This window comes from Kogia breviceps, chromosome 4 (assembly GCF_026419965.1).
Source record: "Kogia breviceps isolate mKogBre1 chromosome 4, mKogBre1 haplotype 1, whole genome shotgun sequence".
Lineage (NCBI taxonomy): Eukaryota > Metazoa > Chordata > Mammalia > Artiodactyla > Physeteridae > Kogia > Kogia breviceps.
The window spans coordinates 39659726-39678278 of NC_081313.1; the positions used below are offsets into that span (position 1 = coordinate 39659726).

An 18553-nucleotide genomic window follows, 5' to 3' on the forward strand; every position below is an offset into this window, starting at 1 on the left:
TTATGTGCCTCCGTGGGGTACTTGTCCCACATTTGTTGATGTCAGAAGTCTGCCATAGCTGGAGCTCACTTTTATCTAGCATTTCAAAGGCAAGTTAAAAAAACCCAGCAGGGCCCAGCCGAAATATTTTCTCTCAATACAGCCAAGCTGCAGGCATAAAACACAATAGCAAAGTATACAATGGAACAAAGTAAAAGGCCTTTATAACAGATCTTTGTCATGCCACAGTGCGTACTTCATAACATCAGCTACTGTTTTTCTCAATTGACATCATATAGGTCTCAGTTAATGAAAAGAGACATGGAGCATATTGCATCAAATAGATGCTGGACAGGAAACAGAAAATGGATCATGAATCCAGGCCCCCTAGCTAAAGCAGTCAAACCTCTGAATAGCGAAAGGACTAATGTGTTTTAGCTGTTCTCCCTTCCAGCCATAAACTCAAGAGCAACATTGAAAGTATTTTTTTTTCTAGGTTGCTCACCAACCCCCTAGCCACCACACTTCACCGTGAAAGCCAGTCAGCAAGGATGAAAAACATTTCCTTTTAAATGAATCATGGCAATCCAATAAAGATGCAACATGCAGATTATGTTCAAATCAATGACAGAACCATAGCCAGTATCAGCAGGCCTCAAGGAACAAAAATTGCTCACAGTCAGGGGGTGTCTGTCCAATAATGAGCTGTGGGGTTAAACACAGAGCCCATGCTATGCTCTGGGCACAATCCCTTGAGCTTCTACTGTTCTGGCTTCTTTAAGCAACACTGGACTGTTGTCGTATTGTCCTCCTTTGTACCTCCCCAGATGGGCCATGATGGCTTAGCTTAGCTTTCCAAAGAGGGCCTTCAGTGACACAGTTACATCCAGGAAACAGGCAAACAATTGTAATGCTAATATCTAGAAATAAATGTTCACGTAAACAGGGGACAGGATGGATTTGAGAGTCAATTACTATGCATGATTATTCAAGAATCCTGAAAAATGAATACAAAGAAGATTCTTAAGTGTTCAGTGAACTTGCCAACAACTGCCTGTCAACTGTTTTTTGATTGCTGGAGATATTTTTCTATTTGAAAAGCAAAGGGAATAAATACACATTGCTATGTGTCTACCACACTTTCATTTTTTAAAAGTATTTAATAGCATCAACCAATTTGCAGACCTCTCTAATCTCCTTATACCTCTCTTCCCTGATACTTGCTATTGTTCTTTTCATGTAACACTGGAAGTTCATTTTCACATTGGCACAAGGAAAGCATGATGACACTCAGTTCAATAGGCTAAGGTATGAATGAAAAGAGAAAAAGATAATCAAGGATCAAACAACAAAAATACAGAATATGTTTCAGAGACCCAGGTTTTCACTCCAGAGTAACACCAATGAGGTATAAGACTTCAGACAAGCCATTCACTCTCCCAGAGCTTTAGTTTCTTCATCAGCCACATCTTTTCAGCTCTAAATTTTCATTTTCAGATCTAAGAGTGTGCTTCCAATTAAGAGAAAAGCAACTCAGAGTCTTTCACATTTAATCAAAAGAAAGTTTATGGCCTTCAGTCTCTTTCAAGAGCATTTCATGTACTACATAGAGATTTGACAACAGTTGATCTACCATGGGCAATTCTTCTTCTTTCATATTAAAGAAACTATTAATATGAGTCACCTTATTTAATCCATTACCTGTTAATAGCCTCCTCTAGGATTAGCTCAAAGGACTAAAATAATAACTAATAATCATCTGTTCATTAAAAAACTATCTCCTTCGAGGACGCTTCTACCTCCTCTAAATTCAACAGCCCATTGTATTTCACATTCATATTCCCAGGGTTTACTGATCTCTGAGATCAGTCGGCGCATTTGGCAGAGTTATCCTCTCTGGGAGGAGAGAATCAATTTATTCCGAACAGAAAGAACTTATCAGATCTAGACAGATTTCTAAAACACCTGTAAGATAATTTGGAATCACAGCAGTAATAAAATAACAAACAAATTTCCCTCTCCTGAAAATGATAAATTACTGTATTTCATTGAGCAGACTTCTCTTTATCTGATTTGTTTTAAAAATGATAAATTATGTCTCCATAAATCTGAAGGCAACCCAGGAGTCACCATCTACCTAATTGAATCAGAGCTTATATGATTCAAAGAGATAAGAACACATTAAACAAATGAGGATATTTCACATTGCAAAGGTGGATATAAAATTCACCTTTGAAGAATACAAGGTGAAACATACATACTCAAAACAGATGATATCAGAACTGGAGTATAATTAGTGGGAGCTGCCTCCATTTATGAATGGAGGCAGCTTGAAATCTCAATTTTACTTTTGCAAATATTCTGACCAGTTTTATTATGATTTCCTTGTACTTTTACTCATTGATTACCCAGTTCCTTGCAGTTTATAATGAAATCTTTTGTCAGTAAATTTTCCTTTCTGTTCATGACCTTAGTGTTTCCATTATCAATGATTAAATGTTCTGTGGTTTTGACTTTCACCTTTTCAGGAAAAAAATCCTCTTTCTGATACACATTTCTTTCGCAATTCTTGCTGTCAGCATTTAGCTTGCTTCCTGTCTCATTTTGCTCTCCTCTTGGGCTCTGCCTTCTTCCACCTTCTGGCTACCCTCTAATTGAGACCTCTGCTTCATTTCCTCTTAATTCTTTGTCATTATTTTTTATTTTCTACTTGCTCTTCAATTCTTCTCAAAGTAAAGCTCTAGCTCCTTCTTTGACTACTTCAGGGCAAATGTTTGGCTTTGGAACTCTGCTTCAGGGTCATTATTTCTGCCACATGGCAGGAGGATATCTGAAAACTCACAGTGACTTAAAGTAGAAGAGCTTGGTCTCCCTAGACAAGTAAAGAATGAGTTTCCCATTGATTTTTATGAACTACGACACTAATACCATTTAGAATCAGGAATCCTTGACGCAGTCTCTCAAGATAGAAAAATAAAATCTGTCTTTGACATGAGAGTGGTAGGTAATTGTTTCATTTCATAACTGGAGACCTTTCAAAACACAAAAAAATTCTTTCTTTTCAGATGGCTTAAGTGAATACTAGATGAAATCAGTGAATCCTTTCCAGTTTATAAACATATGCATATATCTCTTTATTTTAATGTAAGTAAGAGAAAGACAAGAAAAAATAATGGGGTGAAGAAGTGCATGTCTGGACAAACTAAGGCATATGGGATACTGGAAAGAGGAGTTAGCCAGAGAAGGCTTTTGAGATCACAATACTCCCCAGGTCAAAATCTCCAAGGGCTTCCTATCATATTTTAAATAAAATACAAACTTCTTGTTATCATCTACAAGACCCTACCTTATCTGGTCCTTGACAATACCTCCAGCCTTACACTTTATCACTCTCTCCACCCCGTAACCCAAACCCTGCCCCCAAACGATCCACTGGAGCTTCATATGCATTCTCTCAGCTTCTGGAGCATAACAAGCTCATTTTCACCTCACTATGGTAGCACTTCTTGTTCCTCTTTCTGGAATACTCTACCTCCAAATCTACTCAAGGGTCGCTCTCTCATTCCTGCTGGTATATGACCTCCCCAGAGACACCTTCCCCAATTCTTCTGTTAAAAAAAGATCACCTTTCCTTATCTTTATGCCCTAGACTCTTTTATGCTATATATTTTTTCTAAAACACTATGGAAAATAGTGCCTAGCACAAAATAATAAAAAAGTATTTGTTAAATAAATGAATGGAACTCTTAAGTTTAAGAGTAAAATGAAATAATGTATGAAGAGTACTTAGTACAGTGCCTGGCACATAATAAGTGTTCAAAAATTATCTTCTACTATTTTAACTTATTTCTACCTTTTCCCACCAGATTATCAAGTTCCTCAAAGCAATGACCATGTCTTTTTTTTCCCCTTACGACTCTATTCTCAGGACCTAGGACAGTTCCCGGCTCATAAGAAGTGACCACTGAATCTTTTTCTTTGAATGTATGGAAGAAAGAATACTTAACTATATGCTGGGCAACACTTTGTATCATAGTTATTAACCAAACCAACAGTAATTCTCCCAACTCAACAACCTAAAGTATTAAATTAAGCAAACATTTAAATTCCCTTTGTTCAATTATATTTATTAAGAACCTACTATACACAAAACTTGATACTAAATGCAGCAGAAGAAGCAAAGATAAAAAACAATATATACGGAATCTAAAAAAAAAAAATGGTTCTGATGAAGGTAGGGGAAAGACAGGAATAAAGATGCAGACGTAGAGAATGGACTTGAGGACACGGGGAGGGGGAAGGGTAAACTGGGACGAAGTGACAGTGGCATGGACATATATACACTACCAGATGTAAAATAGATAGCTAGTGGGGGGCAGCTGCATGGTGCAGGGAGATCAGCTCGGTGCTTTGTGACCACCTAGAAGGGTGGGATAGGGAGGGTGGGAGAGAGACGCAGGAGGGCTATACGTATATGTATATGTATACGTATAGCTGATTCACTTTGTTATACAGCAGAAGCTAACACAACGTTGTAAAGCAATTATATTCCAATAAAGATGTTAAGAAAAAAAAAAAAAAAACAAATGCAGCCCCCATGAAGCTAAAGATAAGACTAAGAACAACTTACTTAATGTGGAAATGAGGGAGTTCAGTTAGACAATGATGTCACAACTTTAAATTTGGATACCTTGGAAAATTATGTATCAATAATTGAATGGAGAAAGAAAAATGAAGCAAGTGAATATTGAACTATAATGTAAATAAGGGAGAAATGATTCACAGTCCACAGATCAAATTTAATCTCATATTTTTTTTAATCTCAGGGTTTAATGGAGACATATCTACAGTTTTAACAATTTCTTGATGAGTTACTACCACATAACAAGGAAAATATACTTATGGCATTTTCTCTAAGCTATTGTCTCCAAGAGGGTAACACTTTCATGAAAATCTTCTAAATAATTAAGTTTAAATACAAATTTCCAGATCATAAAAAAATTGAGAGATAAAATATTTTCACTAAAAATATCTAAAGCTACAATGTAAGAAACACAAATATATGAAAAATAATGATGATTTTTAGGGCACCAGGAATGAAATCTTCATACAGATATTATAACCTACTTAAAGCCAGAGAGAAGAATTTTTAAACATTTTGTATGTTTTATTTTTAAAAGGTTGCCACATCAGTTTATAGCACAATAATGAATACTAGTTCTCAAAATGTATGTGCTGAACTCCTGATTTTGAAGCAAGCTACAGCTGCAAAATTATATCAGAAGCATGCACAAATTTTCCCTTCAACTACAATAAAAACAAATAATTTTTGTCTTATACTCATCAATCTTTTCTAAATGTGCAAAAGCTTGAGGAAGCCTTTTCACAATAATTATCAACTCTTAAACACAAGAATCATTTTCTCATAAAATCAAGAAAAAGTAACTTTTTAAACTGCTTTTATAAAATATGCCTCCCAGCTGATTACTACAATAGTTTCTTTTCAACTAGTTCTTTGAATTATCATATTAAATTATGTTCACTTGATAAATATGATGTAACTTTTAAATGTATTCACTGGACCTAAATTGAAAAGCTTCTTTAATTAGCTTGGAATTGGTATTTTTCTGTAGATGAGCAGCTAACTTGCAGCACTCCACTCCCTATAGTTCTAGTTTAGTAATGATTTAAAGTCGTTAATATAAAACAGCTCTTTAAAAACAAAAAAGAATTGCATACTTCTGCTTCTACAGAGTTCACTTACTTTATGGATGACTCTTACATCTGATATTCTGCTCCTGTAATCAATTCCACCAAAAATGTATTAGATAAACTAAAAAGAGAGAAAACATCTTATTCTAGTGTGATTAGGCCCATGTTTCACGCTAACTTTAAAGTATACAAAAGTCTTACTCCTTTGTCATGCTGATCATGATAGTGAAAGAAGCAGAGCGCAGGTTACCAGGGCTGCTCAGATGTGCAAGGGCTGCCAAGTACTGCTCGTTTCATTCTCACAGAGTATACCACTAGTTAAAGTACTTGAACTTGAATAAATCATTTCTCTTTTCATTATCTGAACTTTACCAAGACTTCACTGTACTAAAATAAAGAGGAAGATACCTTAATGGGAATAATTCATTTTTATATGTAAATTCAACATTTTTATTGAAGTATAGTTGATTTACAATGTTATGTTCATTTCTGCTGTACAGCAAAGCGATTCAGTTATACATACATATATATATATTCTTTTCATATTCTTTTTCACTACGTTTTATCACAGGATATTGAATATAGTTCCCTGGGCTATACAGTAGGACCTTGTTGTTTATCCATTCTATATATAATAGCTTGCATCTGATTCACTTTCTTAAAAAAAGAAACAAAACTCCTGCAGACTCACTTAAGGAACCAATACTCATATTAATAAAATTAAAGATTTACAAATATGTCAGCTGGTAAAAATAATTGGCATGTCCCAAACGAGAGAACCACCTTCTAAACTGATACGGCTGATATGTGCAAATACAGGCTAGTCCCTCATGGTGGACCATGTCATTAACCTGCAATTCCTCTTTGACAATGGTCCTTCTGACCTCATAAATGACATAGAACAGAAAGAACTTGAGTATAAATACTGTACATATTAGCATATATTTTACAACTCATTTGAAGATTTATATTGTCAGAATACTAAAATACTTCATTTAACATTATGTATTAATGAGATTACTGTATGATCTTATTATTTCTCAAAAAAATTTTTTAATTGAATGTCACAAAAAGTTAAAGAAAATGAATTTATAATTATTCAAATCCCAGAATTCTATCTATGGGAAATATTTCAATAATGAAGTGTAACCAATATGTTAAGTAAGTATGACATGGACCTGTGATCAAAATGCATCTCTAATTCTCTCTGCAAGCATCACTTTAAACTTTTCTACTCTTCCTCTGTCCCTGTATGAAAACTTTTGAAGGTTTGTGAATCTTCCACTCACCCTCAGGTAATAGACAATTCTACAGTTGCTATGGATTGCCAGCAGCCTCAAGTCAAACTTTAGATTTTTCACTTCTCTGCAATAATGAAAAATCTATTCTCAATTTAAACCTTCTCTTCTGCTGAGGTTTGAAACCTGAAGTGGGAAAAGAATGCTTGCTTGTCTTCTCTCATCTCCCTGCTTGCTGTCTCCCCCTGCCTCTAACTGCTCTTGCATTCTCCCTAGAATGAACAGTAGGAAAATTTGGAAAGATAAGGATAGAACAGGTCTCGCTGAGCTTGATAAGTTCTTCCCTTCTGATTCTGAAGATGTTACAGCTGAATACATTTAATGGGATGCTCTCGAGTCTCCTTGGAGATTCCTCTCTGCATTTCCTTGGACTAAGATAGATGCTTTCTCAGATCCCGGGCATCCAGAAAATCTAGTCTCCTTCCGCTGAGACTTTCTTGCTTTTTGCAGACTTTATGGAAGAGAATCCAAGTTGATCCCTTTCTGGCTACCTCTGCAGTGTGGTCCACATCTGCATGGGAAATACTCACGCATCCTTTGACACAACCAACTCTTGGACTGTTCTCAACACTACATCACTCTGTCCTGGCTCTTCCAACAAAGCAGCTAAGTCAACCCTGCCCTTGCTTTTGGGTTTTTCAAGAAGATAGCATCCTCTCTGCCTCCCAGTGCTCCACAGGAGGCCTCTGAAAGCCTCTTCTCACTGCAGTGGGAGTTAGTGTAACTCCACCCTACCCTTTCCCAAAGATGGGTCAGGAGCCTCACAGTAGCACAACTACTCTCACCAAAAAAATCTACTTGTCAGTCTCCCTTTCAATCCTCTGTTTGACCCTCTTTTTAAATTTTTCTGATCTTGTAAAGAGTTTAAGAGTGATGGAACAGAGTCTCTCTCCATTCCTGTTGTAAACTCTGCATATTTGGGCCAGCAGGGGTGGGGAGGAGATCTTGTCTCACAATACTTTGCTTTCTTGACATCTGTCACACTATCACCTCAAATGAAACTGAAGCTAGTCCATATTGTGAGTTACGGTAATAGCTTAGTTACTCTATACATGGGCAAATGGAAAAAAGTAAGTAAGAAAATAATGAACTCTGATATCTGTGTATAAATTGTTTTTACTCCTGAGCTTTTGTGCTATCTTAGCTTTCTAACATGAAATAAGTCTCCATGGTATTAACACCTCTGTACAGTCCATATAACATTGAATCAATTTTTCAGCTCTTTCCTTAGTGATTTGCATTAGAAGGGAAAGGATATTAAGCTTTCTGACATCTAAGCTTTGGGGCTGCCACTGAGGTTATTTTCAATTATGTATCAAGTAACAGCAACAATGCTGTGTTGCCACTTAAATGGCTTTGATTCCCCATTTAGTGTGAATTCAAAGTTCCAATACAGATATAAACAGGCATGATAGAGCTGAAATCCAACAGGGGTCTTGCGAATCATGGGATTTAGTTTAAATAGCTATGTTTTGAACTCTCCCTTCATTCTATTCAGCAGTTAGTGACCATTAAAACCAAGAATCAAAATGTGCTAATACCAGAGAGTACAGGAAAATTAATGGAGATGTCACCAACATTTATTACAGCTTGGAATTATTTACTTATTTGATTAATTGTTTATTTCCTGTCTAGATCACCAAAATGTATATGCAAAGAGGGCAGACACCTTGTCTTTCTTATTCATCATGTATTTCCAAGTAATTAGAAGAATAATGTCTAGCACAGAGTAGGCATGTGGTAAATATTTCATTTGATTGAAATGGGTTGAAGAATGAATACATTAATGAAAAATAATTTTTTGAGTGAATACTGCAGTTAATTCTAGAATGAAGATTTAATTTTTTATATCTTCCAGTTAATGACCAACTCGAAAACATCTAGACACTGATTTTTTTCTTACTATAACCATAGAACTTTAATTTTTAATTCATTCCCAAAGCTTAAAAAAATAGATTTTACTGTGAATAAAAGAGGAAAGAGAAATGAAAGGTGATTAAAACAAATAGTTCTTTCACATTAGCTGGAAAACAGCATCTAGAAAATAATAATGTCAGAGGTCAGGCACGGTAGCTGTATTAGTTTCCTAGGGCTACTGTAACAAAGTACTACAAACCATCTGGCTTAAAACAACAGATTCTTATTGTCTCACACTTCTGGAGACTAGAAATCCAAAATCGAGGTATTGGCAGGGTTGGTTCCCTCTGGAGGCTCTGAATCTGTTCCATGCCTCTCTCCTAGGTTCTGTTGTGTAAGTAGCTCTTGGTGTTACTTGGCTTGAAGCTACTTAACTCTAATCTCTGCCTCCATCTTCATGTGTCTTTCTTTTCTCTGCATCTCAACTTTCCTTTCCTTTCTCTTATAAGGACATCAATCATTGGATTTGGAGCCCACTCTAAATCCAGGATCATCTTATTCGAGATCCTTAATTTAATAACATCTGCAAAAACCTTATTTCCAAATAATGTCATAATCATAGTTACCAGGATTTAAGAAGAACATCTCTCTTGGGAAGACACAATTCAATCCTCTACAGTAACTTTCAGGTATTGGCCAATGGAAGCCAATACTAATCCTCTTCAGAACTATAAATCCAGTTAAGTTCACCTTTTTTCCCAGTCTTGGTCTCTGAACCAAGTGCTCTGATTTCTCCACATAGAGGTTCAGGTGCATTCCACATCCCTGACTAATCTAGGCAGGATTTGGTCCTTCCTGTGAGACCAAATCCTGCCTGTGAATGCCTGACACACTGGGACAATGACCACTTGCCTTTCCAGCCCCCAAGTGTCAATTCCTGCCCTCTGGGTGCCATATCACTTCCTTTAGCATCCTGTCTAAATCATGACAGAGGTACACTGAGCTTTGCTCACCTATAGATTTTTTTCCCTGCTCACCATCCCCGCCTGTGGTTCAACACAGAGGACACATTTCCTATGAGGTATTCAAACCCCATCTGCCCTGTGTTGTCAGGAAAAACCATGATGTCTTGTATATTCAACGGCCCTTAAAGCAACACACTGCCCTGATGTTTCTTCTTCATTGAGCTAAGAAGTTGCCTGGAATTCAACATTAAAGTGTTTGAGCCTCAAATGTGTTCTTAGAGAATATGTCTGCCAGAAGAGAGAGAAGAGTGCCGTGAGGAATCAGGGACAACACAAACCTGTGAATTAACGAGTGGGCTCTAGAGGAGGATCTGCCTTTCTCAAATGTTTTCCTACACCTGACCCGCCTTCAGCCCAGCCATTATCACTAGTCATTTGTAATGCCTTTTCCCTCAGTTATCTCAATGTGATGGTGTGCATGGAAGAGGGAGAATGACAGTTTCCCCAAAGTTCAATTAGTATTATTTTACTTCATGTATAATATTGCAAGCCCTATAGAAATTTTAGGATGATAAATTGATCTAGCACATGTTCTTTGAGGTTTGTGGAAAAAGAGCCTAACAGATGTGAAATTCAGCTGGATGTGGACAGGCACCATGTTCTTCTGGTTAACACTCTGACCAGGGCAGGGGAGACTGGTCACTCTGTTCCGAGTAAGACACTAAACAGTTGTGTGAGTTCAGACTATCAGAAACTTAGCTTCCTCCATCAATATAAACCAGCACAGAGATTAGATTCCTCTGAACTCTAAAAGGTATAGTTATAATTGTTAGACAGGATTCATTCAACACAACAGAAAAAGATGCATCACAAAAAGAAAAGAGAATTGAAGTAGAGATTTGCTGACTCTACACAGTAGCAGTCATTAGTTACACTTCCCTAGATGTTGACACTTGATGCTGGAATGGCCATTCTGTCACCAAACTGAAACTAGAACCTTGTATTCATTAAAGTGAGAGCTGAGATCCCAAATGCTGGTAGTCTGTCAGATCTTAAAAATTAATAATTTCAAATCAAATTCCAGCTGTTCTTGAAAAATTAGGAACTCCCCATTACTGAGCATGCAGTTTCATGAGGCATTAAACCACTGAAGCTGAATGCAGCTGCCCTCATTAGACAGAGCACAGGATTTCTAGTTTGCCACAGTCCTCACCACTCCCTCTTGTCTCCCTGAGGCTGTAGCTGAAAATAAATTGCTATGCCTGTGTTATTTTTCCCACACTAGGCCTGTTTCAGGCATTTACAATACAAACCTGGCCCCTAGAAATATGCAAATTTGAAATTTGAAGCTGCGGTGTAACATCCCCAGAGTCCCCCTAAATGAAGGTATGTCCATATTGGTCATCAAGCATTTTCTGTGGAAGGATGGATCCTTTAGAACCTAGATTTCTAGAGGGAGGATAGACCTTGATTGTAAGCCTCTGCTCATGGCTCTAGATACTGAATTGTGGACTTTCATTCAGCAAGCACTTGGCCCATGTATGGAGCACTTCCTAGGTGCCAGGAACTGTGTGAATCCAGAATTTCTGTGTCAAAAAATTCCATCCATGAAGACTTTGCTAGTGCTCTGGAAACAACAATATGGGGCTGGGTAACAACAGGAATTCAGGCTTACCTTCCTCATACAGCTTCCTCTTCAACCTGAGTCTCTCCCCATCTTTTGCTCAAGACTGCCACAAGAGTAGAGGGCCTCTAAAGCACTTTATATACATTTTGTTGCATATACTTACTTTTGTCTCAACTTAAGATTGGATCTCTTCTTCTGTGTTGTAGATGACAAAGCCCATGTCCTTTGGGCAGGCCGTGTAACAGGTCACTTAGGCTTTTGCAGACTTTGAAAGATCAGGCAGGATTGATTGGTTTGCAATGCAATACCTCAAGCTGACCAAGGATAAAGTTTCACCTATGAAATAAATATCAAATCAATTTTTAGATGTTCCTTAGCTAAATCTTGCTCATAGCAGGCTTTTCATATTCTTTCAGCTCACTCAGTTGCTTTTGAGATTTTTCCATACCAGGGCAGAAGAGAAGTAAAAACAATTCCAAAATCATGACTCAGAATGAAGTCCAGTTCTGCCCCCACATGAGGGGAAAAAAGAAGGGAGGGGGCAATGAAGACGCAACATGTTGGGATAACTGGATACAATATAATCAGTTTTTCAAGAATTTACCAAGTTATTATCCAAGGAATGATGTTCCCCTTCCCTTGTGTGAACATTCCCCTTCCCTTGTGGGATGTTTCCCTTCCCTTGTGTGTCTACCATTAGTAGACACTTAAAATGGTGTACATATTGTATAAGTTATGAAGTTTTTGAGGTGGGGGCAGTAGTTAGAACCACAAGACTTTGTTTGCACAGACAAATTATATGATGAAGACAGTTGTCTAAATGTACCATTTTAATGATCTGTATAGCTTGTTCAACTGATGGAGAGAATATTAGCTTCATAACCTGATAAAAGCATAGGTCAAAAAACGGAGAGTTTTAAAACAGATGACATGATCTCTGACCTCATTGATATTCCTTTAACCTTTGCTGGGAAAGCTATACGATTCATCACAATCTAGAGAGTTTCCATTAGAATCAGCCTTTACTTTGAGACCTCAGACTCCTGGAATGTATCTGACTTTCTCTCCTATTTATTCTAAATAAACTTTGCTGACAAGAGAGATTATAAAGAGGACCTCTATTTGCTATTGTAATCAAAATTTCATCTTGGTCTACAAATTCCTAACTCAGCTATCAACTGTTCACAGTAGCCTTCTATTGGTCAAGCTATCATTGTGTTAATCTTAATTACCCCATGTGTCAAACTCCAAATACAAAATATATATTCAGCCTGGGTCTTATTTAAAACAAAACAGAACAAAACAAAAAAACAAGCAGTAAACAAATATCAAACTCTAAATCAATGGTGCATATGCAGAGGTGCTTACGGGTGAAGTCTGAAACATACTTTTAAGAACATTAAAAAAAATAAGATGGACTGATGGATGGCTAGAGAAATGATGGACATTTGTGTGATAAAGCAAATATAGCAAAAGATGAACTGCAGAATCTAGGTAGTGGGAATATGCAATGCACAATTCTTTCAACTCTTCTGTATGTTAAAAAATTATCATAGTCAAATGTGAAAGGAAAAATTCACTTGAGGTATGATAGTAGAATACTGAAAAACTGGATAATATGGGCACTGACCAACCAGAACAAATGTTGGCAGGAACAGGCCAGTTATCTGCATTGAATCACCCCTATTATTTGTGCTGAAATCTAGGAATTCTGGGGAATACAAGAGATATAATTATAAGAGGTTAGGCCCTGATCTCTGAGAACTGACACTTTTATGGGGGATAAAGGTGTATACAGTAGCACAGTCAAAAATCAAATTCACACAACATGAGTGCATTAGTCAGGGTTCTCCAGAGAAACAGAACCAATAGGATATATACACATATATTTATGAGAGGAGTTTTTTTTTACAGGAATTGGCTCACGTGGTTTTGGAGGCCAGGAAGTCCCACAATCTGTCGTCTGCAAGCTGGAGAGCCAGGAAAGCTAGTGGTGTAATTCAGTCCGAGTTCAAAGGCCTGAGAATTGAGAAGCTGATGGTGTTAAGTCTGGTATGAGTCCAAAAGCCAAGAATCAGGAGCACTGATGTCCAAGAACAGGGAAAGATGGATGCCCCAGTTCAAGCAAAGAGAGCAGATTCACCCTTCCTCCACATTTTTGCTCTAATCAGGCCCTCAGCCAATTGGATGAGGCCCACCTGCACTGGTGAGAGTGGATCTTCCTTACTCAGTCCATGAATTCCATTGCTAATCTCTTCCTGAGACATCCTCATAGAAACACCCAGAAATATTTTATCCACTATCTGGGCATCTCGTAAACCAGTCATGTTGACACATCCATCATCATGAGAAAATGAAATTCTTTTGTTTTTAATTAATTTGTCTTTCCTCCTGAGCCCCTAAAATCAGTAGCAGAATAGAAACAACTTCCGTCAGGTTTTTAACTTTATTGTCATCTGATTATCTTAATGCTTCCTTTATGATGGTAAAGCTCTTTCTTAGAAAAATAATAAGTTTTGTCCCAGACTTCTTGGTCTTCTCTCCATCTCTCTGGCTCCTCTACAAAATTATGTTTGAATGTATGTGCCAGTGGAAGGGAGGTGTGTGTCTCTCACCACCTCACAGTGGAGAGAATGAACCAGTCTCTCTCCGGGCACTGCATCTCTGGCCCTCTGGCCTCCAAGGCAATGCTGTTGTTTTACTTCTGCCTGCTTTATTTGCATTTACAGCTGAACCCAACAACTATGACAGCTTAGAATCTGCTCTACTTAGGGCTCCAAAGAGTTCCCTGTGCCAGTGGACCGCACACTGGCTTTCAGCTTCCCCTCAAACCCTGCGGTGGAGCCTGCAGTGACTACTTGGTCTCACCTATGCACAGTGGAACCAACTGCTGCCCAGGAAAGTTCAACTTCAAGGCCTCCTCTTGCCTAAGCAAATGACACTGCCAAGTTGCCTTTACCAAGAGATAATGCATTGGCACCCAGGTAGGTAGAACATCCTGTGCAGAGACCTCGGTCTTTGGGAGGCCCACCCTTTTCCAGCACGTGTCCCCTTCTGCCATCTGCAGCCTCTGAGGATCTGGAAGAGTGAGGAGACCAGGTATTGGAGCCACATGCTTTATTACCTCCCTCAAGCTTTTTTTTTCTCCTAGCAATGAGGGTGTATTCATTTCCTATCACTGCTGTAACAAATTACCACAAACAGAGTGGCTTTAAACAACATCCATTAATCATTTCATAGTTCTATAGATCAGAAGTCTGGGCACAGTGTGGCTTAGTGAAGACTTCCACTTAGAGTCTTACAAGGACTAAATACAGGTATCATCATACTGTGTTCTGTTCTGGAGGCTCTAGGGAAAAACCACCTTCCAAGCTCTTTCAGGTCATTGGTTAAATGCAGTTCCTGCTGTTGTAGGACTGAGGTCCTGGCTGGCTGTCAGCAGGGATGGTTCTTTGCTTCCACACGCTGCCTGCCTTCCTTCTCATGGGTTCCACGTGCCTTCCCTCCAGCAACAGCAGAGGGTGAGTTGCTCTCACACTTCAGATCTCTCCCCTTCTGCTGCATCTCTCTGCCTTCCTCTTCTGCTTCTAGCCAGAGAAAAGTTCTCTGCTTTTACAGGCTCGTGTGATGAAACTGAACCACCTGGATAATCCTGGATAATCTCCCGATTTAAGATCTATAACATATTCACATTTCCAGGGATTAGTGGTTGGACATCTTTGGCAGGGGGAGGGTATTCTGCCTACTATGGTGGGGGGTTATTAATGATTTCCTCTTCCTGGATGAACCTCTGTTAGGTAAAACACTTTAATCTAATTACCTAGCCTATTATTGATATATTACATGAAAGCCAGAAAAAATATTGGTACAACAGTTTTGACCTATTGCACATATAAGAAAAATGAGGCTCACAGAATTTAATTGTCTTGCTCTCACAATCTGAATATTCAGTGTCTGTCTGTGATGAATCACATAAACAATATTCAGACCACTTTTTCCACATTCTCCCTCTTTTGGAATGTGGAGTCATTTTTTCAGTTCTGATGACATCCTGAAGACAGCCCCTAGGAACTAATGATGTCTATTTTTAACACCATGGGACAAGATCAATCCAGTTAAGCAACATGGGCCTCTGGCAGGCACTGGCTTCTTAGGTTCCCACTTTACCTGTGGTGCTGAGGTACTTGGGGACCTGGAAGATCTCTATCTATGATGAACATAAACATCAAAAAGTAAAGAGAAGAAAAAGAAGTCATTTTAGCCAAGGCAGGAAAGTTTGTCACAAATCCAACTGTTTTCTTCCTGAGTTTCCTCTTATTTTAATAGAGAGGCATGCTATCCACAAGAGGCTGAATTCCTCTTGTGGATAGCATGAGCATGAGTCCTGGTTTACATAATTTATCTCCTAACCTATTTTTATGAGTCCTGGTTTACATAATTTATCTCCTAACCTATTTTATAATTTTAGAGGAGTCACGCAACATACAGAAAAATGTGACCAATTTAGACAATATGGCAAAACATGCCATTTAGTCTCATTTATCATAATAGGAATTTAAAAGGATACTCATGAGCCACTTAGAACCCATAAGTTAGCTAAGCAGAACAAGTGGTTTTGAATAAGATCTACCCTTAAATCATTTAGTGCCTTGCTGCATCATGAAAAGCAAATACTGAAAAAAAGAAAAACCTCTGAGAGTCATAACAATCAACTTCTCAGACAAACAATTTCATCCCTGCTTAAAGGGCTTGCAAGGTCAAGAGGACCACCTTTATTCTAAGTTCCAATCCCTCTGCGATACGTAGGTGCATTTCTCCCCTGGCTCTATGACAGGGGAATGGAACCTCCTTGGCCACCTTCATCCTCCCGTGTAACACTCTCCAGCTAGTGTGTTAACCAACCCCGGGCACTCTGTCCAGCAGAAGAAAGAAGCTGTCCACGGCCAATTTTGAGGCAAGAACACTGAACACAGAGCAAGAGGAAAAGGAGAGGGACAGGTTTGTGCAGTGGGTGCGTCTACACATTCGGACGTGTTCAAGCCCAATCTAGCCTTCTGCCTGCGGCCTTTAAGCCCCTTTCATGGAAGAATACAGTGGAAAGGGAGTCACATCCCCCAACACGCCCCTCACAGTAGACAATGGAACTACAGACTGGGATCTCTTAATGGTTTATGAATCATTGTTCTTTTGTGAACACAGGAGACCGAGACCTCTAGTAAAGAGACTGTTTTGAACACCAGACGCAGTCGGCAGAACCTCTCCTAAGAAGCAGAGATTCTACTAATGGAATCTCTCAAAACCACTAAAGACACTGCCAGCATCCTACTTCAGGGTCCATGTGATCACATTATGAACCAAGGGTACACAAGGTGTCAGTGGTACATGGGATTTCTACTGAACCGCATCAGCACAGCTACCATAACATCATTTTTGCTGACCACTGATATAGCTCTTGTCACAATACATCAAAGTTATTCATTTAAATAATAATTATAATAAGTTAAACTTTATATATGTTATCTCAGTTGATCCATACAGTAACCTGAAGAAGTAGACACCATGGTTGTCCCATGTTATAGGTGAGGAAACTGAGCAGTGGTGAGGTTAAGTCATTCCCCTCAGATCACACAGCATCTGCTAATCTGGATCCACCTCCAGAGCCCAGCCCTTGAATTCTGTGCTAATAATACCTGCGGTGGCCTGCTTTTCCTACCAGGCAGCAAGCTCACTGAGGGCGTAGGCTGCTTACTACACATCTTTGCAACCTCCATGACTGACATATAATAGCTACCTAGAAAATGATACATAAATGTCACATGAATAGTCCCACGTCTTGTCCAACACAGTCCACCGATCCTTCTGGCTACAACATACTTTCTTTAAGGTCATGGACAAAGACTCATTCATAGGAAGAACAGACTGAGTAGATGGTAAGTGGAATCTGGTCAAGTGGCCAATAACATTCCTTGAATTGGCTATATTACTGGTTACTTGCCCTTATAAGCTATTGGAGGTCAGGGTGACAAACTCATTTGGCAAAGTTTCCTTGACTCAGTATTATTTTATTATATATAACATACAAGTTATTAATCTATAATTTACTTACATTTATACTGAATCAGGTAAGACCTACATAATCATTGTCTAACAAGTATTACTGTTTTCTTCATTACTAAATTGGGAGATGAATTTGGCGGAAAAAATTCAAATATAGAAGTACACACAGGAAAAGATCAAATCTTCTACATTCTCTGTATTTTCCTCCCAGAGGTAATGACTATAAACAACTGACTGTGTATCTTGCTTTGCATTTGTATACAACTTTTCTCCCAAATAAATGAGATTACATAAACTGTTGCACTGAAACTAGATTAAGTTCTGTAACAAAGTAAGAAAGAGGATGGAAGTATAACACTGTGTCTCAGCAAAGGCTGCTTGTAGAGTAGGTGGGGCTCACACTCCCACCCTCCACTCCTACCTGTTCTGAGGGATTCCCCACTTCTCATAGACTTGGGGGACCTCCAAGCTTTGTGAGTCTTTGTAAGACTCTATTAGGAAATTAGGAGCAGATTCGTTTGCTAATAAGCTCAAAATCTGGTGCATCCTTCATACTGATCAGTTATTGCTTAAGTAGTGAAAGTGACAGTAATTTTAATTGAGTGAGTCCACACTTTCCGTTTTCAGGACAAGCCTTAAAGACTGGTCTTGCTTGGGATTGCTTGTTGATTTTTATTCAAAATAAATCTTGGACATCTTTCCATTCTTCTTAAAAATTGAGTAATATTCTCAAGTATGACTGTTCCATACTATAATTCATGTTTCCCTTTTGATGAAGATTTAGGCTCTTCCAAGATTTTTGCTATTAGAAACACTACTGTGATACATTTCCTATAAAAGTAGTAGGATTTACTGTAGAAAAAAAGTTCAAAATGTGTATTAAAATACCTTAAAAAGGTAACTGTTATGTATGGATGGCGTGGTTGCATCCCCCCAAAATTCATATGTTGAAACACCTCAAATGAGATGGTGTGTCAGTAGGTGGAGCTTTTGGAGATAATTAGATTTAGATGAGGTTGGAAGGGTGAAGCCCCCACAAGGAATTAGTGTCCTTATTA

The 18553-nt window shown here is 38.3% G+C and overlaps 1 long non-coding RNA gene across 6 annotated transcripts in view; it reads right to left on the bottom strand.

Moving 5' to 3' along the window:
• The window catches only part of LOC131756154 (uncharacterized), a 1089329-nt gene that overhangs the window by 934952 nt on the left and 135824 nt on the right, over nt 1-18553 (bottom strand). For all 6 annotated transcript variants that reach the window (XR_010840132.1, XR_010840131.1, XR_010840128.1 and 3 more), the window contains exon 4: nt 11602-11774. This is a non-coding gene — a long non-coding RNA (uncharacterized lncRNA). The remainder of the gene's footprint in view (nt 1-11601; nt 11775-18553) is intronic.